The sequence below is a fragment of the Cuculus canorus genome, chromosome 10 (assembly GCF_017976375.1).
Source record: "Cuculus canorus isolate bCucCan1 chromosome 10, bCucCan1.pri, whole genome shotgun sequence".
NCBI classification, from domain to species: Eukaryota; Metazoa; Chordata; class Aves; order Cuculiformes; family Cuculidae; genus Cuculus; species Cuculus canorus.
In genome coordinates this window covers 10,994,044-11,018,741 of record NC_071410.1, presented here as the reverse complement: position 1 = coordinate 11,018,741, position 24,698 = coordinate 10,994,044, and the positions used below count along the sequence as shown (strand labels likewise).

General features: G+C 45.6%; 1 long non-coding RNA gene across 4 annotated transcripts in view; it reads right to left on the bottom strand.

The window, feature by feature from the left end:
• Window positions 1-24,196, bottom strand: part of LOC128853164 (uncharacterized) — a 30,900-nt gene extending 6,704 nt beyond the window's left edge. The window contains exons 1-5 of one of the 4 annotated variants that reach the window (XR_008451488.1): window positions 23,951-24,196; window positions 23,367-23,559; window positions 20,153-20,262; window positions 19,801-19,943; window positions 7,509-7,602 (exon numbers count right to left, since the gene is read on the bottom strand). This is a non-coding gene — a long non-coding RNA (uncharacterized LOC128853164). Of the gene's footprint in view, window positions 1-3,867; window positions 7,603-19,800; window positions 19,944-20,152; window positions 20,263-23,366; window positions 23,560-23,950 lie in introns of those variants that run through there. The other 3 variants (XR_008451486.1, XR_008451487.1, XR_008451489.1) reach the window with 3 other exon arrangements.
• Between the last annotated feature and the right edge of the window lie 502 nt (window positions 24,197-24,698).

The following is a 24,698-nucleotide window of genomic DNA, read 5'->3' as shown; positions in this document are numbered from 1 at the left end:
CAACAACTCATGATTCCTTTTCTCATGTTTCTTTTGCTTTCATTCCGAAAAGATGATGGTTTTGTTCTGTAGGTTCCCCACTGTCTTACACAGCCTTTTGCTAGGAGAAAACAGACACTCCACTTCATTACCAGACAACCTATTCACACTCTGAATTTGTTTTCTGCACTTCACCTTGGAAAGTACCATTCGTACCACTGCTATTATCTGTGTACTTCTTTTGAATAATAGAAAAGCCAGCATTAAATGTCATTAAATCTATGTAATACCAGTAGTTACCTTCATGCTTTCCACCGCACGTAGTGTCTGCACTTCCCTTTTCCCAGCCCCCCCGAAGAACAAAACCGCCTCAAAAAATCCCAACCTATCACATATTTGTCTGCTCACAATAATTATTTCGGAGTCCCATGGCTGCATCTGAAAAGAACCACCACGAGTTCTGTGAGCAGCTTAATTCGGTCATCTTGGATAATCCATTTGTTTTCTTAGTGTTATGTAGTTTAGATTGATTTTGCTATTATTTTCAGCTCCACAGGAAAGAAAATTGGTAAATAACATTTTTTTTTTTTTAAATGGTGACAATCGTTAACTGTCAACAGATCATCAGACAATCAAACTGCCACCAGCAGAGATCAGTCTGTAAGGAGCGAAAAGACCACAAGCCACATAGGCACCCTCAGGCCAGACTCAAGAAGAGTTTGTAGTCAGTGAAAGCAGCAAAAGCCAGACAGCCCTCCCACTTCTGGCCCCATACAACCATGGAAATCCAGATTTCCTCTGCGAAAAGAGGCATTATGGGCCCATAAGGCTGCAAGATGTCCTTATACCACTGGAAGGGTGCAGGCACTCATAAGACATAACTCTGAGCCTAACCTTCCCCTGCAAAGCTCTAAAGCTGTGTGGTCAAACCCTGTACCCAGGCGTGCAGCAAGCTGCCAACTACCCCACTTGCAGATCACCTGTTGGTACCGCTCTGTACCGCCTCAGTAACACATCCTTGAGCACTGGTGGACAAAATCAAAACAGGCCCCCACTCCGAGTTCTGGACCTAAGACAGAGCCAAAACCAACTTTTCTGTTGCCCGAACCACTTCTTATTATGCTTTTTTTTTTTTTTTTCCCCCCTCCAAGTTTTCTTGCTCCTCCTGTTCCCCACTATCTACCCAACATATCAGGAAAATCTTTAGCTGCAGCTACAGACCCTTGTCTTCACACTGAACCCTCCTACTTCACCTAACTAATAAAGAAACACAGCACATCCCAACACCTACCTGAAAACTTACATCAAAAAAAGCACTCTCCAAACTCCCCCAGCAGCCTCCTCTTAAAGCAGCCTTGTGCCGGGCTCTACCCCTTTTTGCTCTAACTCACCCCAGCTGTGGCAGGCAGGGCTGACCCTACAGGGCTGCTGAACAACAGGGTGATGGGCAGCTGTGTCGTATGTGAACAGCAGTTGTTCTGAGATGAGGCACTCCATAAGCGTAGAGGGTGGGCAATCAAATCTTTTTCCTCTCCAAATTTAAGATTTCAGGAAATCAGGGAGAACTATACCTCCTGTTTAGAAAACATTGTTCATGCACCAGCAAGACAGGGCTTGATGCTCCTCTACTAAGTAACTGCAGGAATTGTAAAACAAGGCTCCTTCTGCTGCTTGCTCCCAGGATTAAAATCATTTAGGGACTGGGACATAGTTCTCCTAGCAACAAAGATCCTTCTCTGTACAGTTCCTAATTCATGAGATGTCACAGCTATTTATCTGTCGTCTTCTATCCTTCAAGAAGCAATCCAATCTCCATTTCACTCCAACCAGCCTTGCCATTTCATGGCTCAGAACAGCACACATCCCTTCACTTACTGTTGCAATCTGCAGCACAGCTGCACAAAGGACAACACTCTTAATTTCCCAAAAGATCATCTGAAGTCTTTAACCAGGCCAAATACTTTAAATAAACACGTGAAGACATGTCGCCATTCTGGGAATTCTTCAACACAAATGGATGGATTGATAGATGCAGTAGATTAGTTTGGGTACAATAAGATCCAAAATGATACTCAAGTGATTTAAGCAAGGAAACCACATGCAATGCACTGCTTAAAAAAAAAAAAGATTGTGTTCTTGTCAAGAGCATCAAGATATTCTGATACTAACTCTCTCCCTGCATATACTTCACATACAAATAAGCCCTGCTACCATCCATGGTCAGATGGCCACCAGTCCCTCAGTGTTTCTCTAAGGGAGTGTCATAGGGCAAATTTTGTTCCCATGCACCACGGCTTACCTCAACACCAGGGGAGACTCTAGTGGAACATTTCCAGTGAGGCCAGTGTAGGACTGACAGCACAACCAGCTTTGTCCAAGGAGAGATTTGTACACTGGGCAAGGAGGACAAGCACCGAACACCATGGCTTAATTTTATGTTCAGTCAGGCCTTCACATCTCCTTCTCGCTCAGCTCCATATAATAGTCTACCCTTTTCCTAAATATTGCTTTGAAAACAATTCCTGAGTTTATCCCGGGAGCTGGAAAGGGAAACTCTGAGGCTTCTTTATCCAGCCAAGCTGCCTGCTCTACCCCAGCCCAACTCTGTCTGAGGGCAACATCTCTCTCCCAAGGGAGACTTTTGAAGACCTTTTATACCGTGACATCTAGCGTCCAGCTCATGTGCCTTGTTCTCGGATGCCAGCCTTTCACTCTGTGAAACTGCAGCAGTGCTCCATGCAAAGGGGATGGCATCTTGGCAGTCGAGTGACCACTGATGACTTTTGTTTGCTTCTTCGTGGCATAAAGGTCATGTTCTGGCTGGGAGCTGACACTGAAACCTCAATTTACCTCCTTCCCAGCCATTTTACCAAGTCTTCTGCTCACTAAGTTATTGCTGGAATGTTTTGTGGGGAGAGGAAGGACTTACTTCACCCAAATGCCTGTGTGGCTTTCCCTACCAGGGCACTATCAGCATCCTTGCTCTTCCCTTGTAACAGCATCTTTTTTTGTAGCACTTATCTCTCTTGGGAAAACAACTAGTGTACATGCTGATCAGACAGTCTGATAAAGGAAAAATTACACATATTACACCAGAAAGGGAAATGAAAGATTTTTTTCCCAGGCCTCTGTCTGCACTAACAGGCTTTGGTTGCCTGGACCAGCCTCATCTGGGATCCACGCCCATCACCCGTGGGTTTAACGGGTATATTTCAGCTCTGGCACAGTTTCTAGCTCTGTCTTCAACTACTCCTGATTGAACTGCTGCATGGGAAATAGCTTCCCTTCCCTGACGGTGACCACAGGCTCACCAGAGCCTCTTGCTGCCACCAGTCTGCTTTGTGCAATGGGGTGAAGTTGCACCCTGGCTGGTGAGGGTACTGCTAGCACTGTGGTCACATTTAGCTTGGTTTTTCTTTACTTGGCTTTCTTTTCTTGATATATTTCATGGTTATACAAGACGGGAAAGGGAGGAAGTTAAGGAGAAAAACCTGCCCTTGTGCCAACACTGTCACTGAATAAACAGCAAAGGCTGAGCCAGGATGTGATGGTTGTTTGCAGCAAGCAAATCTAGAAATTAAAGGAATAAGTCACCTGGGGAGTGGGGTATACAATGAACCCCACTTTCTACTGTCCTGTGCAAAACTCTTTTACTGATTCTGGAAAGATGAAGGGGATTAGACCAGACGGCTCATGCTTGGTGGTGAACATACAAATAGCTTGTGGAAAGCTGCGTTTGCAGGGTGCAGCTCAGCTCTGGTGAAAATCTCTGGCAAACTCCTACTGCTTTCAATAACATGCATTGAGAAATCCAGAAACACCAGGCGCTTTATTGATATAACTTGATGGATTTGTCAAACATATTTTTGCAATTTTACCAGGGTTTTATGTGATGCAGAATCATAAGCATTTTCTGTGTTTGATACAGCCTAAATGCCTTGAATTGCGTATAATGGAAAGCTGAACTTTTGCATGCTGGTGTCATACCATATCACGTTGAGGCAGGGAGTCTGGAGACAGCACGTGCCAGGCCTAGGAAAAGAGCAGTACACCATGGTGGGACCGTACTCTGTGTATGAGTCTTGAGTTGGGCTAGTGGGGGGGCGAACTGTACTGGCTGTGTTGCTGGCTTTGGGAGGATGGGAGCACGTCACTGGGATCAGTAGAGCTTCCTTGTATTGGCTTTGCGAGTTGTCATAGGAAAAGTGTTCCCACCCCTTGGCAGACAGTGCAGGGTTTGTGCAAAAAGCAGTAGGGAGAGGAGGAGTCCTGGGCAGCAGGGGTGGATCACAGCAAGGAGATGGTTGCCTGCAGACTTTAAGGGATAAATGTGTCTTGCTCTGTCTGATGGTGCGACTTTGGGGTCTAAAGAGAAGAAAACTGTCCCAGAAGATATAGGGAAGGAAGTGTCAGACCTTGCTAATTGTCCTGTGGGTGAGGGAGGGGAGAGCAGCCATGCTTTGGAAGATACAAACGCTCCTGCAAAGTCAAATGCATGCTGAGTCCAGAGGAGATGTGTTTACAGTTCCATAGGTGAGATGCCGGTCCCCTGGGTCCATTACTTAGGGCTCTTCACAACCCAGCTCTGTCCCTAGCCCTCCTCATCCCTGCTGGCAATGATGGCCCTTCACAGAGAAGGTCCTCAGTGTAACTCAGGGTCAGATCCCTCTTGCAGGAGATTTCTTTTGCTTTCTGCATCTCCTTTTGCAGAATGCAAGGGTTCCTTGATTACTGCTGTATTTGAAGACTTGGTTGAAGAAACTCACTTTCTTTCAGCCAGTCCTAGTAAGACTCCCTCTTGGAGAAATTTATTTTTTTCCCCTCAAGTAAGGCTTTGGCTGACACAGCTGCTCTGCTGCCAGAGATGACAAGCGGAGAGGAACATGGACCCGGACATGAAGGAGGGGCAAAAGGAACAGTAATGGAGAGCGGCAGCAATGCAGTGGCTTGTTAGCTTTGGCATGAGCCAAAATTGAAATGGGTACATGTGGGAAGAAAGGTCAAGGGCAAGTGAACAGCACAGAAGCTGCTGAACATCTCTGGCAAGACTTTGTACAGTTGCTCAGAACTAGCACTGCTGGTGCTATTGAGAGAATATTTCAGGCTGTTATTAGTCCTTGAACCTCGCAAGCCTGGCTGCAGAAGTGGAAATGGGGCGGGAGCCGAGTTTCTCCAAGATACAAAGCAGAGCCTCTGACTGCTGCTTTCAGAAGCTGGTGATGGGTGGTTCTGGTCTCCTCCATGCCTGTGACTGAGGTCAGACCCTGACTGGGCTCCTTTACAGCCCATAACTAAGACCATCTATGTTGCATTGCATCTCTTGTCTCCACGGGTATGACAAAGATGTATATGCTCATAGGGCATGAAGTCATGGTCTCAGACATGCCTACAGTACACAGGACAAACCACTGCTCTGCCTTCTTGTCAGGGAACAAATGAGGACACTTCCGAACACATGTGAGGTCTATACTTAACACATAAGCAGACTTTATGAACTGAGAGATATTGTCAGTGTTCACAAGGAAAGGAACTGTTAACTGGGAACAAGCAATGGCTCTTAGGAAGGCAGAACAGCTTTATGCTGGAAAATCCTTCTGCATCACACACACATCCTCCTGGCTGGTCCCAGCCAGAGACTTTCTGTGGTCTTGATAATGCTCAGTGGAAAGCAGAAGAGTTGGAGGAGGCGTGGGTGGTCCCTGGACAGCAGCGCAGGTGTTAGGGGCTGTAGGAACTCACTTGTGCTCATTTCCAAGACTAACCCTGGCTCTTGGACTCAGTGCAAGGAGCCTCAGACATCAGCTACATTAACAAGTAGGCTTTAATGGTCCTCAGCAGGCAACCTTGGTCCTGCCAGACTTCCTGCAGCACGGTTGGGAAGATCAAAGCTGTCATGTGTGAGTTCCAACCTGACTGATGGTGATACGGGGAACAAACACTATTAAACAGGAGGGGTAAGGCTCTGCCTATGCCTTCCCTGACAGTCATGGGAGTTTGGAGAGCAGCTGGTGTTGATTTGACGTTCTCTCCTGGGTTGGGAAGGATGAGGAGCAGGTACAGGAGGAATTGGTCCCCAGCCCAGTTTCACACAGTGCTATGTGGGAGTAACAGCCTCATCTCCTGGCACTGCAGTTTTCAGTCCTTCCCTCTGCTATGAGTTCATGGGGACAGTCTCTCCTCCTCTCTCCAGACCCCACTCTGTAATTTGGAGGGGCATCACGCTGCACCCTGAGCTTGAGTTTTTTCAAACCCCTCACTGGGAACCCAAAATAGGGATGGACAATTTTCCTGCCTTGATCCCACTTCTGATGCTGACTTTGTAACAGGCACTTATCATGAATTAATTATGCATTATTAGCATCCATTATTCATTCCTATTATGTGTACATACACGTGTGGCACTGAATAATGAGGGAATTATGCCAAACAATTAAATGGCCCTCCACCAAGGAACAGCCTTGAGAGGAGGGAGTGTATCATAAACAGAGAGGGTTTAGTGAGGACTGGCATCAAACTGGATGGGGGATGGAGGCAAACAGACTATACAGGAGGAAAGCCAGGGCAGAAGGCAAGAAACTGGAAGAGATGTATGAATTATAGCTGGTTGAACAGCCATGTGAGTGGCTGAACCTAAAGCAATCTGAGGAAATTTGGGTCAACCATTTTGGCAAAACAAAATAAGACCATAGAGATGATTAAAGTCAAGCCTAAGTGGCTCCTTCAACAGAAAGAGAAAAATATACTTTATTGTGTGGTCTGGTTTTTAATGCTAGGCTTAACAAAATTTGCATTAGTTCTGAAATTTTTAAAGAGGCCATTTCAAAACATTTCAGTTTGATGTCAAAACAAAAATGTTTCACCATGTTCTGCATGCTGCTAGCTGAAACTGCCCATGGAATTTGACCCCAATTTGCACACAGGTTGGGTCTACCTCAAAAGGGAATGTTTTCAGAAATTTGGCATTTTTTTTGATCATTCATGGTGTGGTGGGGAGGGAAGAGGAAGGAATCATCCGGTGCTCAGAGGAGAAAAGCAGATCAAGCATCAGAGCTCAGAGCTGCAGTTTGTGTGCAAAACACTGGTGCTGCAGCAAAGCTGGGGAGGGGAAGCTCAGGTTTTCAGAATGCATCTCAATTGCCACATTCCCTATTTCTTCTTCCGGGAATCCTCTTCTTTAATAAACTCATTCTAACAAATTGATCACAGCCTCTTTGGTACTCAGCACACATCAAAGCCATTTTTAAGATTGAAGAGAACACTTTGTGTGAAAAATAGGAACCAGTGCCAGACTTTGTAGAGATCTAAATCTACCTCAGCTGTAATACAATTGAATCAACTTGTCTTTTCACATGCCCTCTACTTAATATCTCTATGGATGTCTGATTCTGAGCTTTGGTCAGCGCTGAAACTGAAGTCCAAACACCTCCAGAGACAAGGACCAGTGGGACTTTGCCTATGGTGTTCCCTGTAGGCTGTGTACAAGCAGAAGAACCCCTGGCAAGCTCAGATCAGAATTACACTGCACTTACCTACCCAATGCAACTTGGAGACATCTTGTTTCTGTGCTGTTTGGGGCTGACTTCAATGGGCTGAGTCCAGCAGGACAAGTACATTAATGTAAACCTGCAGGGATTTGGATAGATGAGTGCTTGGTTGGGTCGAGATTACTTCTCTTGATACTTTCCAGTTGTTTTTTCTGTGTTGTCAGTAATGTGTTTGTACGAGCATAATTCTAGTGAAATAACTACACAAGGAGTAACTTTTTCACAGAAGCATCCAACATGTTGAAGTCCTTGTTTTCTAAACCAATATAATTAAATCAGCTCCAAAAAGAAAATCAACAAATGTCTAGGTGAACTTTAAACCCACACTTTTAAGTGACTTTCATTAGACCTATGCAGATCCTGTAAGGATGGCCTAATTTCCTAGTGTAATTTAGTCTGAGCACATGAGGAAAACATAACAATTAGCTCCTCTGCCTCCAAAATAAACACTTCTTAACCCAAACTGAGAACACCCAGACTGGCATTGTTCACTTGAATCAGCTACCAGTACAGACAACTGGTGCAGGCAGAACCTGAGCTATGTGGATAAAGTTTGCTCTCCATACAGCAATGACCCACCCAGCTCTTTCACCTGGCCCATGTTCTTGCAACAGTCCAGGTAGTCAGCTGTACACAGGAAGCAGAAATATAGGGATAGGTCTTATCCTAGATTGTTTTCCTGGCATCCAGTTTAAACAACACTAAGTCTAATGTGTGCTTCCCCTTCTGCTCTGTCAATAAGGCTGTCACTGAGAAAATTGTTTGCTTTCTTCAAGGAGTTTGGAAAGGAGCAGCTGAGGTTTGCATTAAGAGGAACACATCCAAAGGGAGAGAGAGGTCCAAGGCTTAGAATGGCACATTTGCCTGTTGCAACTACAGCTGGGTTTTGTCACAGTCGAGTCCTGTGGGGTCTTAAAAGTCACTTTTCCCCAAAATGCAAGAGCTTTTTCACAGCTGCTCAAATTCCCAGGGTGATGAGAGCTGAATCAGAGATCCACACCCTCCCCTTTCTGTTCCTTGTGCTCTCCCAAACCTGCATCTTGCATATACCCTTTCTACACAGGATAAGGTCCATCTGCACGAAAAAGTTGCATCAGTTTTACGTAACATGGAGTTGAAGCCAAGTCAGACACCTGCACAAACCCTCTTCTTGGCACCTCTTGTGCCAGCTTTCAGTGCCCAGAGCATCTCCTGCTGCTCCTCAGCAACAGCATTGCTAGTCTCAGGGCTTCATAGCCAGCCCCAAGAAAGAGAATGGCTGCTCTGTATCTCCCCTTTGCAGTCCTACCTCCCTAGGTCATCAAGAATCTGGTACTGACTGGCACCATTTCCTTTCAGACTCAGGAGAAGGGTGCCAGGAGCATCTCTCAGTGTCCTCTGCTGTGTGGCTAAAGCAATACTGCTGCCACTGCGAGGGTCTGTGCAAGCTCCAGTCATGGTCACAACCGCAACACTACGTTAATAGATAGACAGGGATGCAGAGAGCAAAGCAGGAATCCATCTGCCCGCACCACGTGCCTTTGGCTGGCAGGAGGTCAGCACTGTGGGCAGATGCAGGCAAACCAGGGAGCAGAGTGCGCGGAGAAGCCAATGATGCCTTATCACCAAGATGTTTCTTGGGCATCCCACTGAGAGATCAGCTCTTTGTGGGAACAGCAGCAGCATTTTGCAGGCCTGGGACCACAGAAATGAGCTGCTGGCAGACTGCTCGTGCCCAAAGGGACTGCAGAGAGCTGGGTGGGTGGCTGACAGTCTGGGAAAGGAGCCATTCAGAAGTAGAGAGAAATAATTTTTCCAGTTCAGGTGTGGTTTTGATGTTTCATATGCATTTTTTCCAACTTAAATGAGGATGAAATTTTCAAATGGAAAAATAAGCTCTAAAATGAACCAAATAAGCACATTTGAGCTACCTGAAACATTGTCCTGGTAATTTTTGTGTTCCATTTCCCAGATGATTCTTTAAATGTCATGTATTTTGAGCTATGACTGGATATAGATTTATGGTAAAAGATTGTTCTTTTATTTTAGAGCATGTTTTTATAGGTTTTTTTGAATTTTTTTTGAAAATGTATACTTTATTGAGACCTTCCCTCTTTCAAATCCACTTTTATCATTACAGAATTGTCCTTTAATTACCAGAAAAGAAAAGAATCCACCAAGACACCAACAACCCCTCTCTGGCTTCCTGCAATGACTATGTAAGGCATAGACCTTGACTATATTCATCTACCCAAGGGACCCTACATCTAGATTCCCAAAGGAAATGAAGAAGTCAGAAGCCTGTGACTTGAAAGTCATCCTCAGTTAGTTCAAAAGTGCTTGGTAAATGAAGGCTAAATTTCAGCTTCATAATATAAGGTGAAGGAGGGCAGACATAATTTGCTCTGTGGGTTTTACTCGCTAGCAAGGATCAAAGGTAAAAAGAAAACCATGGTTAAAAGCAAAGCTCCCAAATCCAGGAAATCCTGGATTTGGTTTATAATAGGAGAGAACAAAGCTGGTAGAAGACCAGACAGCACATTTGTTACAGGGAACTGGTCTGCTTTTGTCTTACTGCCCACCTGAGGCTCCTTGAGAAGCATTAGAGCAGCTCCAAGAAACCAAGAAACAAATCCCAATCAGCTTGGTGCTGCACAAATGCAAAGGAGAGAGACTGCCTTTCTCTGAAAGGCTTGTGGGTGCACACCACTCGCTTTGCAGCAGCCACTGCTGTGCTGGGCAGCGCTCTCAGGAACACTGCATCCTCCTTGGTCCAACCTCAACATGGTGGCAGTCATCTCCCAATCCTGGTGGGGACAGCTGGAGCAGAGCAGGCACCATAAGCAGTGTAACAGTGGCATTTGGGGGTGAAAAAGCCTTTCCTGCTTGGCAGAGCAGTGCCCGGCCTTAGCGCTAGGTGCCTCTGGCAAGCTGGGGGCCTAAGAGCTTTTTCATATGTATTTATGGAGATGCTGTGTGGCCATTCCTCTGGTGACTTTCCTCACTATCACATTTATGCAGTCTCTGACCCCTCTTCTTGTACTCCCTCCTCTGTGTCCTTGCCACTGCCCTGCTGCCGGTCTCCCCCTGCACACCAGCTCCCCTCCCCACCCCAGCCCTGGGGTTTGGCTGATGGGGAGCAATACTTTTTAGTGAAAATCCATGAGACGGACGGCTAACGTCTCTGGTGAGGGTGAGCGCACAGGACACTGAGCTGTGCCATTTTCCCTCCAACCTTGCTGTACTTTTCATTTTTGGGTGGGGAGGGGGATCTGGGAGAATTTAATTTTGCTGCTTTAAATGCATGTAGGCTCATCTGCAGCGAGAACATTGCTGTGGTCATTAAAAACAAACAGAGTACGCTGACTCCCAGCATCAACACCACCACAGAGGGACAAGGCGAGAGCCAGCAACCCTCCAGGGAGCTAATGACTTTTCTGAGATGTAGACAACTGGCCTATTTGACCAAGGTGAAGACACTGTCCAGACCAGCCAGTAGGTAAGGAGCCCAGCCATCTCCAGGAGAACAGGGGAAAGACCAAATCATCTGTCCCCAAGACAGAAATAATCGGTGCAAGTTCCTCAGCTGGAATGAAAGCATTTTGTTCCCTGGTCTTCCCATCATCACTGTTATTTCATCAATTTTTCAAAGACAAAGCCACACCGACCTGGTCTAGTGATGATGGCAGCCTTATGTTGAGGTTGGCCTCTATGGCGCCCACATTCAGTGCCTAAGGCATGGAAACTTGGGGACCACCTGAAGGGGACCCTTCACCAGACCCTAGCGAGGCTGGCCAGGCATCCTCAGCACTGCCAGCAGCGGAGGGGCAGAGGGTTGCCCCGGGTTGGGCAAACCCTGGACTCGGTGGGTTCTTCTGTAAACCCAGTTTTGCTTGCAACCTCCTAGCAGAGGAGATCATGACTGAGATATAGCAAGTTTAGACTGTGGTGTGGTAAGGTCCCAGATTAGCAATGTGTTAGCAGAAATACACTGGCACCATGCAAGATCAAGCAAGAAAGGTCAGATCTATTACATCAGCTTCTATTTTGGTAGAAAATGTATTAGCTTTTAGCATTAAAAAAAAATAATCTCTTGAGGTTAGAAATTTTGTGGTATTTATGGGAAAAGCAGACCACCGCTGTCTTGCTTTTCAGGAATAATTTTGGATTTGTTAAGGTTCCTCGGGTGTCCAAAGCTAAAAATACTTTTTGGGTTTTGGCTGTTACTGCTGCCAAACATAAATCAAAAACAAGTCCTCCAACAGAATCTCATTAGGAGCTGTTTAAAGGTCAATTTAAAGAGTCCCTGCAGGAGGGATTATTAAGTTTGTGTTAGGGCCACCTGGTCTGGAGCTTGGCACTGATCCGGAGAGGTGTAAGTGCCCCTCCTCCTGCAGAGTGCAGGCATGCTCCCTTGTCCTGATGCCCACCAGAGCTGAGATCCATCTATCACTGGGCTGGAGCAGATAACAAAATAACTAATTAAATAATCTTGGTGCCCCACAGGGCCTGAAGCTGCTGCTTCCCCGGGATACGTGTCAGCACTGGCATTTGGAAGCAACATAAGCACGTGGAGAGAGAGCTGAGGGTAGGGAGGGAGGAAAAGTGACAGTGCAGATGAGCTGCAGAAGCCATGGTGGGACATCACAAGTTCCCCCGAACAATCTGGCATATGCAAAGAAACTCATTATAATGAATTCCAAGTCCCAAATTTACATCTTTGAAGCTAACATCGTAAGGGAAAAGGTTAGCGTATTCTTTATTTGTTTGTTCATTTTCCTAAGTGGCAGCTCAGACTAGAGTTGACACCAGAAAGGCAAGCACTGAATCTGGACTAAATATTTCATTTCCACAGATGCTGACATCAAGTTGGTTACAATTAATCTCTTTTGCATTGTTTATTTTTGCTGTTGTTTTATGTTGTTTGCAGGATTTCACTTATTTTTTTTATTATTATTTCTTGTTTTTACTCAACCTTCTGTTAAATTTTGGGGTGGACAAGGGAAAAGATGACTGAGCTCAAAAAATTGACTTGGAACTGGAACAAGGCAAGTTACAAGAAAAAAAAAAAAAGCCAAGGAAGTAAAACCACACTACTTTTGCCTTTCTGAATATTTTCATGTGGTCAGCCGATCCACCTCATGCAAAGGTCAAGGAGGGCTTTGCTCTAATTCACGGCAAAGAAGAAATTTTTCTCAAGTATCGCTAGAGATGAGGTTCAAATTTAGGCAGAAGGCACTGCAGCCAGGGACACGGTAGGCTTTTCAGCTTCTCTTCCCTGTGCTGTGACAGGCATCAGTGATGTCAGAGAGCCCACCTGGGACACACTTGGCTTTAACAAGACATGCTCTTCTGTGGCACTGTGCCTCAGACATGCAGGTAACACATTGCTTCTGGTATAATCGGCAAAGGGCAGCTGAAGAAAGAAACGATGCTGAGGAGCCACAGCTTCCTTTTGTTATATTTCAGAGAATCGCTATGAAAATTCACATGGGAAATTATACTTATGCTTCAATGCAGTGAGCAAAAGCATCCCATTTCTCTACCCTGCACTCAGGCTAAATTCAGCTCTCCCTGACACTGGTATCTTTGGAATACATCTACTGAACTTATTCTGGATTTCCACAATGGCATCTGGGAGCAGAACATGGGATCTTATTTATTTATTAAGGCTGTATGCATTTGAAACTTGTTATGGTAGGAGGAAAATTCCCCACATACTTTATGCACAGTTGTGGAGGATTCAGTGCTACATCCAGAGGAACAGAGCCAATTAGCAGAGACAGGGCTGCAGCCGTCTGCGCATTGCAATCCTCCTGTGCTGCTGCTGAGAGCGCCAGCTTCCAGGAGATCTGACCAGGGTCTTTCCTGGCTGAGGAGCCTTTGACGTCGGCGCTGATGCTGAGGCAAGGGAGACACGGATGGATTAAAATAGCACAGCTATTATCAGCTTCACTCAAAATTCTAGTTCAATTTAAATTCATTTGTCAGGAGAACAAGAAAACTGACTTTTTTCTTTGAGCAGCTGTTCTCCCTCCTGACTGCAGAAGAATCTTAGTGCCAGGAACAAAGGAATCCAAGGCCTCATGACAGAGGCACCATTTGGCTCACAGGGATGCTCCCAATTCTTTCCAAACACAAGTAATTGCTGATGGCTCTAGCTGCATGTCCCACTGGACAGCAGTGAGATACAAGAGGCCAACCCCGTCCTACTGCCCCAATTACTTTTGAGGTAAGGAACCAGCCCACACAAAGAGAAGTCCCATGGGCATGCTGCAGTCAGAAGATATTCTTTGAGCCAGGAACTGGAGTTCCAGTTTCACATTCATTTTGGGGCAAACGGATTTCTCTCTTCTGCTCTCTCACAATTAGGAAAAGTTTAGATCTTGCCTGAGCAACACCTAGTTTTGCAGTAGTTTGACCGGAAAAAGCACAGGAGGTGGCTTGCGGGCTTCTGAACAAAGGCAACCTACTCCCACGACTTGGACCTCAAACTTTGGCTCTTGTTTCAAGACAAATTTCCATCTCTTTGGGAAGATCATGTAGTAACAGAAGAAAACCTCTCCCCAGCCTCACACAGCCTACCTCCAAGTTTGAAGTAGGATAGGATCTACTGAGTAGCAGCAGCAAGGGCTAGGACCTGATTAATTGTTACACTGCTCCCTGAGTGCTCAAGTATCACTGGAGTGGAGAACGCTTCCAGATCTGAAACCCACTACCAGTCCTCCGTGTGCATGTGCCAGAGCCAGTTTCTGCAGCTGTGTTCAGACTATCCTCCCCACCAAGAGGAAGGCAGACTCAATGCTGGCTCTGCCCTCCCTCCTGCAGTAGTACAGCCCCTTCCTTGAGCACCTCAGACCCCAAGGTGCCAGCTGCTAAACAACAACAAAATGACAGAGAGACCCGCGCCAGCACCCATAATCTTCCTTCCTGGACATGAAAGTACTCGTTCACTGTTATCCCCAAGCAATGAAATAACAGGAATACGATGACGCAACTCAGAGACAACTGTTCCTGCTTTCAGTATGAGGTACCTTTACACCCTGTGCTCAGTGCTGGCTGCCTCCAGCTCACAGCACACGAGCAGGACTGAGAATTGCTGGCAAGAAGAAACCCAGCCAAGGAGCAGTAATGGCAGAGACACAGCTAGACTTGGTATTGAATGGGGTCCAGGCCGTGTACACATCCCACAGCCCAGCAAGGGGGCTTCACGAACACAGACGCTCCCTGCAGCAGCTAACACTCGGCTCAGGATTTGGGGTGGTGAACTCCTGTATCCCATGTGTGAAACGAGATCTGACAGTGGGGGAACAGGGAGAAGCATGGGCAAAGGGTAAGGAAAAGCCATCACAGACAACCGCCAGTGGGTTCACAGTACCTCTGCCATAATAGCTACAGGCTTCCTCAATTGCACCCCCTACCCCCAACTCCGCTTCCCACCCCCAATCCCAACTTCCAGATCAGAAGATATTTTCCTTTCTCCTCCCTCCCTTCCCAGTGGTAATTCTAGCTGAATTCATGAAAAAAAAAAGAACATGTTTCACACACAGCTGCCCATCTCCAGAGACCACTGGAGCGAGAGTGGGAGCTGCATCGCTGGGCACTTGGCAGCGGAGCCCCCGGGACCCATCCTCCCCTTCCTTGGGGATGGGGCTGTTCTGCTGACGTGCTCAGCTGGGCATGAGAAGGCCTTGTTAGGGATGGAAGACTCCCGCAGGCCTGGCCACGGCGCACACAGTGTGACCCCAGTGCACCCCTCACTCACTCTCCTCCGCACGTCTCTGAGGAGGGATCCAACTCCTTTCAACCCTTACAGAGCCATCCGTCATCTCCAGCTCAAGAAGGACCCGTCCCAGTCATGCACACCAGACCTACAGCACACAGGCAGCCTGGGCAGGGAAGGGGAATTTAAAATAGGAAGCTTAGGGTTTTATTTGATTTGTTAAGTGCTGCAACTACTTTCTAGTATGGAGCTACTAAGCATGAGAAATGTCTGTTCTCCTCTAGAGACTGTCATGAGGTTTGTAGAGAATCACTCCCCTAAGGATGGGTTTTGCAGGATGGTTTACCATCCTGAGCACTTGGTGGAGCAGCCCTTGACTTCCAGCATCCACAGTTCTCACTCTACCGGTCCCTGCTGCACTCTGCAAATCTCTTGTCTCTGACATGATGGTTATGAAGGTTCTTGCTAGATCTGCTCCTTGCCATGCTGGAGTCACCTTACTCACTATTTCTGATGTGCTCTAGGACTTTTCTCTCCATCAAAAAGGAGGGGGTGACATATCACCATGTCAAGGGGTGGTGATGAGCACAAGCAGAGGGCTATCAAGGACTATTCAGCTGCTTAAAAGATAAATCTGGCAGATGGCAGTGATTTTGACCAGGTCCACACCACCACTGACTACAGCTCTCTGTGGAGCAGAGCTCACAATGCAAATTTTGGGTGGGAATAGATGCATTTATCCATAATGGCTCGTAACACTGGCTTCTCTTTGTGAAGCCAGTGACTCAGTGTCCCTGAATCCTGATACAATGAGCTGGTCCCTTCTAGGTGGCCCAAAGTAGAGCTGGTATCAGAAGCAGAAGAGCACTGACTGCACTTGTAGCTAGTTAGTGCCCCAACACTAACTCCAGTGACCCTATGTTCAAGACTCTTCCCCAGATACCATCTTGTGCATAAAGAAGTCTCCACTATGTGCTTTCTTGCATGTCAGAGACCTTAGATTGTTCCCTTTCACTGGTCAATCAGGTAACTCAAGTGAGATTTCACCCTTTCAGGCACAAGAAGTGCCATGCTTTTTTGGTGCAACCTTGTTGGTGTGCCAATTGCCACCTACACCTGCCTCAGGAATGCAAGCCATGGGCTGCTAGTTGCTTGTATGAGAGTGTATGAAAAGATCAGTGTGATAGCTCTTCAGCTGTCCTCTTTAAAATGCAGGGACCTCACCCTTGGAAAACTCTCATTGGTGAAGACAAGGCCCCTGGCTGCTTCCTCTAAGGAACGATGCCTCGCCCCAGCCCACACACTTGCTGCAAAGCCACACAAACTCTTTGCCAACCCATCTCATTCAATTAAACCCCAGAGTTGTTGGGCCAGAGCTTAAGAAGTAACCAGGGGAGAAGAAAACAGGATTATTACACCCCTTTGGAAAAGGTTTGTTTCTTGTGCAGGGAAAGACCCATGCTTCCCTCCGTCATCAGCTTTGGAGGAATTGTCTGCACAATTTTGGTTTAGTATTTCCAACTTCTCTCTTTTCAAATTCTTGGGCCTGCCAGACCTTCCGCACTGGAAAAAAAACCCTAAAATAAATTAGAAGAGAAAGGGAAAAGAAAGCACACTGATCCTCCAATTAGCATGGAACACTTAAGCAGTCAGATCTTTGCATTTTAATTGTAATCACTCTAAACACAAAAAGCTGAAGCGACAAACCCCACAGCTAATTCCAGCTGATTAAGTCATCCCCCATTCCAACACTTGCGTATGCTTCTGGTTTAATTCCTTGGCCTCTGGACACAGCTTGCTGATAAAGGCAGTGTTTTATTTTAACTCTCCTCCACCCAAATCAGTTTGCTTCACTAAATCTTATTCTAGAGTCATGTCTGCATGCTGAAGTTCTTTTCCCTGGTCTAGACCACACCCTTGGGTCTTGTGCTGCCAGGGACATCCCCAGCACTGAAGGCTCGTGGGGTGGAGTGAGGAACAGGTGAAAGCAAGACAAGAGCCAACACAGAGTTCACAACATCTCAGAATAACTCAGGTGGGAAGGGAGCTCTGCAGGTCTAACCCCAAACCAAAGCAGGACCACCTTTGAAGTTGACTTAGGTCCTCAGGTCTCTCCAGTCAGATAACGGGTATCTCCAAGTACAGAGATCCCACCACCTCAATTGTGAGACTGTGACTAGTAAAGCGGGGACAGACATCAAGAACAGAAAGAACTAGGAAAGCTCTGTGAGACTCGTACAGAGCCCTGTAACACATTTGTTAAAGAGGACAATAGAGAAGCAGAAAGAAGGTGTAACTCTAACGTGACATTATGTAGGAAAGTCCCTCTGAAGTGGAGCATGAAGGGCAGAACACTCGGGGCCCCACTGCTTCATGACAAGATGTTGTTCTGGGGTAACCATGGCCCTACTTAGAAGGAGCTACTGTTGAAGGACCCACAGGACCTGCATGACCTCTCTAGTCCCCGTTATTCCTGTTGCTTCAGCACAGGAGCCAGCATGAAATGTCAAGTTGGTCTTCGAGTTTAGAAGCAATGAGGTGCTGTGACTGTTGTACAGAGCTCACAGAAGGGTTTTCTTTCTTATTGTTCCTTTGTAAATTAGTTCTTTTAATCAAAGTGTTCTTTCCTAAGAGCAATTCTTTGGAAGCAAAAGTATAAGGAGATGTGAGGGCTCAGCTCTCCTCCATCACACATCCCTCAGGTCCTACAGCTGGGTACAAAAGGGCTGGTGCAGCACAGTTCACACCAACAGGCAAGGGAGAAATAGGTTCCTGGTCATCACCACTCCACAGGACAAGGGATGTCACCTCAGTTCTGCCAGTTCAAATTCTGCAAGGGCTCAACTACACTTAGGATTAGGTATGTCAAACATGCACTTGAAAACATATTCCCTCTCTGCAGAGGGGATGGCTCAGACTCTTTATGCTTAGTATATTGTGTTCAAGAATGTCAAAGCCCAAAACCATGGACAATGCTGAACTTTCATTTCCTGTGTTGTGCTCACTCAAACACACTATTTTATGTTAGTCAAAGTAGAGGAGTGATTCTCACAGAAAACTAGATTAAGAATGTGTGGTTTTACACTGATTCAGTCATTTCGTACAAAAGGGTTAATTCTTTTTTTAGCCCCATAGGAAGCAAAGAAATGAAGATGCTAGCTAGACTCACAGAATTGGAGCAGGAGGAAAAGTCCTGATCATAAGCTCAGCAGTTACGGTCAGGAAATGGGCAAATTCAGCTCCCTCCTCTGCCCAAAAGGGTTTGAAGCAACAGGTCTCACATGTCTGGGATATGGAGGGTATACCAGGCTGCTCCACTTCTCTTATTCTGATGGCTTTCTAGTTACATGAGTAATAAAATATTCACTATTGCAGAAGGTAGGGGCCACAGACTGCACCTCCAAAGCAGTCCAGCAGTCCAGCTCTTCTCCAGCAGCAGGTGGAGAGTGGGTCTGACCTTGCACCTAGGAAAGGATTGAGAAATAGTAGGAAATAGGCAGGCTCAGTACTCTCTCTTCCATTCCATTGCCTGCCTTTATGACCTTTTTGGGTGTGTAACACGGAAATTCCTCACCTGTAGGAATATCACGAGATCACCCCATGCTTTACTTAGTAAAGGTCCTGACAAAAGGAGCTTTCTGACCAAGGAGAAAAGAAAAGAACCTGCATCTCCTATTCCTTGCTAAGTGGAGCAAGGGACATAGCAGGGCAAATCTCAAGATGTTCAGGAAAAGGCCACATATACTGAGCAGTTTTCTCGCTCCACAGACCAACTAGAGCCAGACCAGCAAGATATGCAGACTTCTACTACACATACTAAGTAACCACATCCAGGAGACAACTTCTCAAGTCTTTTTGCCAAGGTCTCCCCAAAAAGCTATTTCATCTACAAACAACTGAAGAGCAACCCAGGCATCTGGAAATACCAATCCTTCACCTCCAATTAGGCACTAAGTTAGGACTCCACTGTGAGCACGGCTGGGGTGAGGGAAATCAGGTATCCTTTCATGATCGAAGGAAGCCCACTCTGTTTCTCCAGTCTCTCTTAGCCACTTTCCTTCCTTCTTGGTATATACTTACAAAAATAAATCATTCAATTAATCAGCCTTAAAGGAGAAATAAAAACCCGAGGTAGGTAATGGATTTTAACGTAGCTGTGTTTCTAGGGACAGAAAGCCAAATCAATTACTGGAGCTCACCATTCATTCATCTACATTAGCAAGTGCATTTATCTGCTGTTCTAGGCCCTGACCACCCATGTGCAGTGCCTGCAGGAGTTAGGCATGGCATTTAGCAATGCCCACTGCCTTCACAATTTCCACTACTTCATGAGCAAGAAGACAACAGACCTCAACAGTTTCAATAGCAAGAAACACCCTGTGCAAACTTGAACTCTAAAGTACTAAACACCGTGGAGGACATTTGGCACACTGCAAGAAGTCCTTTACACATTTCAAGACTTCCTTAGAGAATTTCTGCCACGCCACCCCTTCTCCTAGAGGTCAGGGCCTCTTGCATTCCAGCCTTGAAAGGCAGGGCTTTCATCAGATGTGTTTTTGCTTTCTCAGGTTTTACCTTTTTAAAGTGAGGAGTTGTTCCAGCAGTCCTGTTACCAAATGCCACTAAATCTTCTGTGATGATGGGAAGAAGCAAGAGTAGAGCTGCTCCATGAGTTGTGACGAAGTCAACCAGTCACACACTATCCAAACAGAGCAGGGCTGGCAATGAGATCAATCACAGCCCAGTAACTGTAAGATGAGTGCGAAGCAAGGAGAAAAATCCAACACCAATCCCACCAGCAGCACAGCTCATACCAGAATTAGCTGCCATGTGAGGCAGTTCAGACTAATTAAATCCTGTTAGGCATGCATGGCCTTGACACAGGATAGCAAACAGCACGACTCAGGTGTGCATCCCTTGCAGGTACCTGATTTGCTTTGGTGGATTTCCCTGCTGGTCCCCAGCACGCAGCCTGCTGCAGGAGGGAGGCACCACACCTTCTGCAGCTCACTGGGGTAGCACAGTTGTTTCAAATACCTGCCAAGGAAAGAGAAAAGCCACCCTCCTTTCTTTCTGTCTTTTGCTTTAAGGTCCCTGTGCCAAAGTCTGGTGCGAATGAAGGCGTGGGGAAAAGGCAAAGCACAATAATGAGCTAAGTCCCTACACCTGTAATGGGGAGAGGTAGGGCTGGGTTCACAACAAGCTTCTACACCCTGGAGACCCAAACAAGAGCAAAGACTCCATGGGCAAACTTTGTATGTGTGTGAGTCCATCATGGTATGGAAAAATTCACAGTACATTAAACAAAACAAAGGTATCCAGCCTGCCAAGGGGCTCTAGCTGCTGCGGCCCAATTAGCAGTTACTGGTACCAAGTTCTTTCCACTCCAATATTACTCTTTATTTCTTTCTTTTCTAAGCTTAACTGATAACTGTACATCTCCTGCTTTGTTTCATTCATACTCTTCTCCTCTCTTTTATTTCTTCCACGTGTTTTACCTTTGTATAATGCATCCTGTCTTCTCCTTTTGGCTTTTGGCTGAAACACTTAACCAGCTGAGGTTTTCCCTTCCTAAGATATTTCCCCTCCTCCTGGAAAGCTTACAGCAGTGCTGAGGCTGCAAGCTTTGTCCCTCTTAGGAAGATGCATGGAGCAGGTAGGGTTGCTGTCCTGGGACTTTGAGATACTCTCAGGTTAATTTGTGAAATTAACTTCAGACTCAGCAGCTGCTGCGGCTGCTGGTACTTCAAGGGAGAAGGAAAATGCTGATGGTAAGAGCTGCCTCTATGATTTATGAGCCATATAGGAACATCTAGCAGCTTCAGAGAGCTGCATACGGAAGAGGATTTTCCTGCGAATGACCTTCTTTAAGAAAAGGTACTAGGCACATGTTTGAGAGGAAATTGCAAAAGAGTTCCTCAGTGGTGAGCAGTTTCATCATCCTTTTGCCTGTCAACACATCAACCCCCTCCCTGCCAGAAGGAATGATGACAAAGTGGTGATCTGAAGACACTTTCAGGGAAAAGATCCTCTTCTGTAAAACACTGTCCACTCACCTCTAAGGTCTGTGAAGAAGATGCTTTTCATTACCCCAGCACCTCAGCATGACTTTGTCTGTGATCTTTACGTAGCAGCAAGTAGGTCAATATATGTGCAAATATGTAGGGTGGTGAGAAGATGGGTGAAACGTCCTCTTCTGTTTTATCCCTCTTGACACCCTTCTGTGGAAAAACCTTTTCATACAATTAGGGTGATCCAGGGTGCACAACAGCTTCTGCTAATGGAGCACTCACATTGTCATCACAGGTTGTAGGAGTTTCTCTTCAAATTACACAACAGATACCTAATCCTGCCTCCAAGGACAATGCAATGATTCCCCTAATTCCAGCTGGGCATCTCTACCAGCAAAGAACGTTGCCTGGTTGGGATGAAAGCTCTATCTCTCTTCTTTCTGAACCATCACTGGAAAAGGAGCAAGTTCTTCACTGCAGCAGGAATCCTTGCAAATTCCTCACCAAGACAACAAATGCCCTCTGATTCTGTCACACTCCACTGGATAGAGGTCTGCACCAAGGGATCTGAAGACCTGAATTCTACATTTCTTTTTTTCTTGTTTATACCATTCTTGGGTGCCCCCTTGTACTCTGCTTACGTACCTCCTGGGGCATTCACATGCTCCTATAGTGTGAATTGTCATTACTGTTTTGTAACATGAAGCCAGGTGGAAACTTTATCCAACAAAAATGGAAAAATGAGCAGTCACGTACTTCTATGCCATCCTTGCTTCCACTGCATAAATATTTCTTCATCCAGCAAAGCTGATCAGAAGCACTGTTGCAAGAGTCTCGTATGATCCTGGAGGTCTTTTCCAACCTAGTAATTCTGTGATTCTGTGATACAAAAAAGCTAAATTCTCTGGGGGTGGGGGCGTATATGGGGGGGGGGTTACACATCTATGAATGTTGCAAGTGAGGGGAGCTCAGGAGATTTTGGACCAGGTGCAGAAATACTATTAGACACAAATATTCAGCTATCATTAGTTATTTGCTTTTTTTCTTCTCCAAAATCTTGATTTTGCCTTGAAAGCTATTACCTGATTAATAAACATTTAATGGCAAATTCCTTTAATTAATCTTCTGATAACAGGCTCCAGCAGTCATATTTATAAGAGCTTGTCTCTATGACAGAAACTTATTTTTTGTTTTTAAATGCAAACACAGCCCTGGATGTATTCCCATGAATCAAAGAACATGTTGTTGTTTTTTTTTGCAGAAGGACTTAGAAGTAGGCTCATGATTAATTCACCAAATTAAATTAAACCAGTTGGCAACTCTAATCTAAAGTTGGCTCATTTTCACCCATCTGACTTCAAAATGGCAGAATGGATTTTGCTCAAACTTGAGAAAAAATAAAAAAAGAGCTTGCCTTTGGGAAAAGTAACAGAGACCAGGAATATAAATATGAAATAGTAATAGTATTTCTGTATCCTCCTTGGTAATCCAATGTTAAGGAGAAGAACCATTTTGCCAGCAGCACTGCATGCACGTGCATGGCAGGGGAGGGATGTCTTTGTCACACAACAATGATGTCCAGGTGCAGAACTGAGATGTCACAGCAGCTCCTGCTCCAGCAGGAATGCAACTGGCAACACTCAGCAGAGTGCTGACTTTCCACCCCTCTCCTAAAAGAGGCTCCAGCTGTACCAGCAGCACCCGCCTTTAAAATAAGTATTTTAACAAACTGGGCGGTAGCTGCTATTGTGATTTTCACAGCTCACTGAGATGGTTGCATCTCCACATAACAGCTGAAAGATGAATCCAATTGAAAATTTACTCATCATTCACCAATAAACCCACAGAGTGAAAGCATATACAGTGCGAGGATGTGAGTGGGTAAGGATTGATCTACTCTGTGGGATCGACTACATAGCAAAAGGGCCATCTCTAAACAGCACTGCTGTGAGCTCTGTATCATGCCACCAAAACACTGACTTTCCCTGCATGGGGAGAATTCTTTCCTGAGGGCTTGTACAGCAGAAGTTTTAAACATGGAGCACAGGGAACACAACCTTGTATCTGCCATATTGGTGATACTGCTTCTTATTTTAATGACATACTTTCTAATTGGTCTTGCATGTTTACCTGAGAACACCTCCTAAGAGAGTGGTGTGAGTGCTAAAACTGAATTCTTCTGCTGTCACATGAGTGCAAACACCAGGGTAAGGGATGGGTACATGTTTTTCCATGTAGTGCATAGAGACTGAAGTCAGACCATTCCTTGAAACAATATGATGGACTTCAGGGAGCTCTTCTAAATCCTGACTTAGGACCTGACCTACAAATACACAACACAAATGATGCAGAAGTGACTTTTCAGTCCTAAAACTGAGATAACCACACAAAACTACTGCCCGTAATTGCCTATATAAATCACATTTTTAGATAGGAACTCATCTGGAGAATATTTTTCAGCTCCAGAACTTGCTGTCCTAATTTTTTTCTTCTTTATTGCAAGGCCAGATTCCTGCACTCTGCTTAGTATGATGTCAAAACTTCAGCAAACCCTTTAACCAAAGCTGGTGAAGACCCTGCCAGGATGCCTGTCAGCAATGTGTATCACTGGGTTGTTTGAGCCCAAGAAGGCTAACTAACTGCCTGCTGGTTTGTAGCAAGCAGGTTTTACAATATATTTTGTTTTCTCAAGTAGCCAAAGGCCTCTAACCTACCTGTTTTGAAGGTAATGGGTCTTCAGTTGCATGGACAAGGAGCCTTTATTCCTTCAGCAGACACGTCCCGGGATGCTGAGTTACTTTTCCCTTGTGTTTGCAGCAGCCTGCCCAAACAGACCCTACAGCCATGGAAAAGCCCTGTCTTCCTACGTAGCCCTTTTGGCATAAGAAACAGAGTGAGAGAGCTGGCTGTTGGAAGGGAACGTGGGCTATCTCCACACAGTTCGTGACTGAACAGCCCTGTTTGGGGGAAAAAGTCCAAGAGCAGGATTCAAGGTTGAATCCTCTGGCTGATATTGCATTTCCCAGGGGTTGGTGAGAACACATGGAACAGTTAATATTTAAACTGTTGACACAGTGCCCGATTTAGACAGCTGCTTCAGCGTCACCCTCATTTGGAGAAGTGTATTGTCTGGGGGAAAGCCGCATGATCTAAACAGCAAGTACAAAATGTCTAGGCTCCCTCAAACCACATGTTTGGGTTGCAGCTGAGCCCGCTCAACTCCTTCTCTCCAGCCAGAGAGTGACTTACAACAGTTTTTCAGCACAGGGTCTATTAGATGAGAATTCACAAGACAACCAACTATAAAATGTTGTTCTTATTTTTACCTTCAAAAAAATGCATTTTTTCAAAAACTGTTAAAAAAAAGTGAAATAATAGTCATTCAAATGAAATGCTTTTCAGCTGCCTTGAAATAAAATACTTTATTTCATTTAAGTTTGAGTATCCATCTCGCTCTCAATT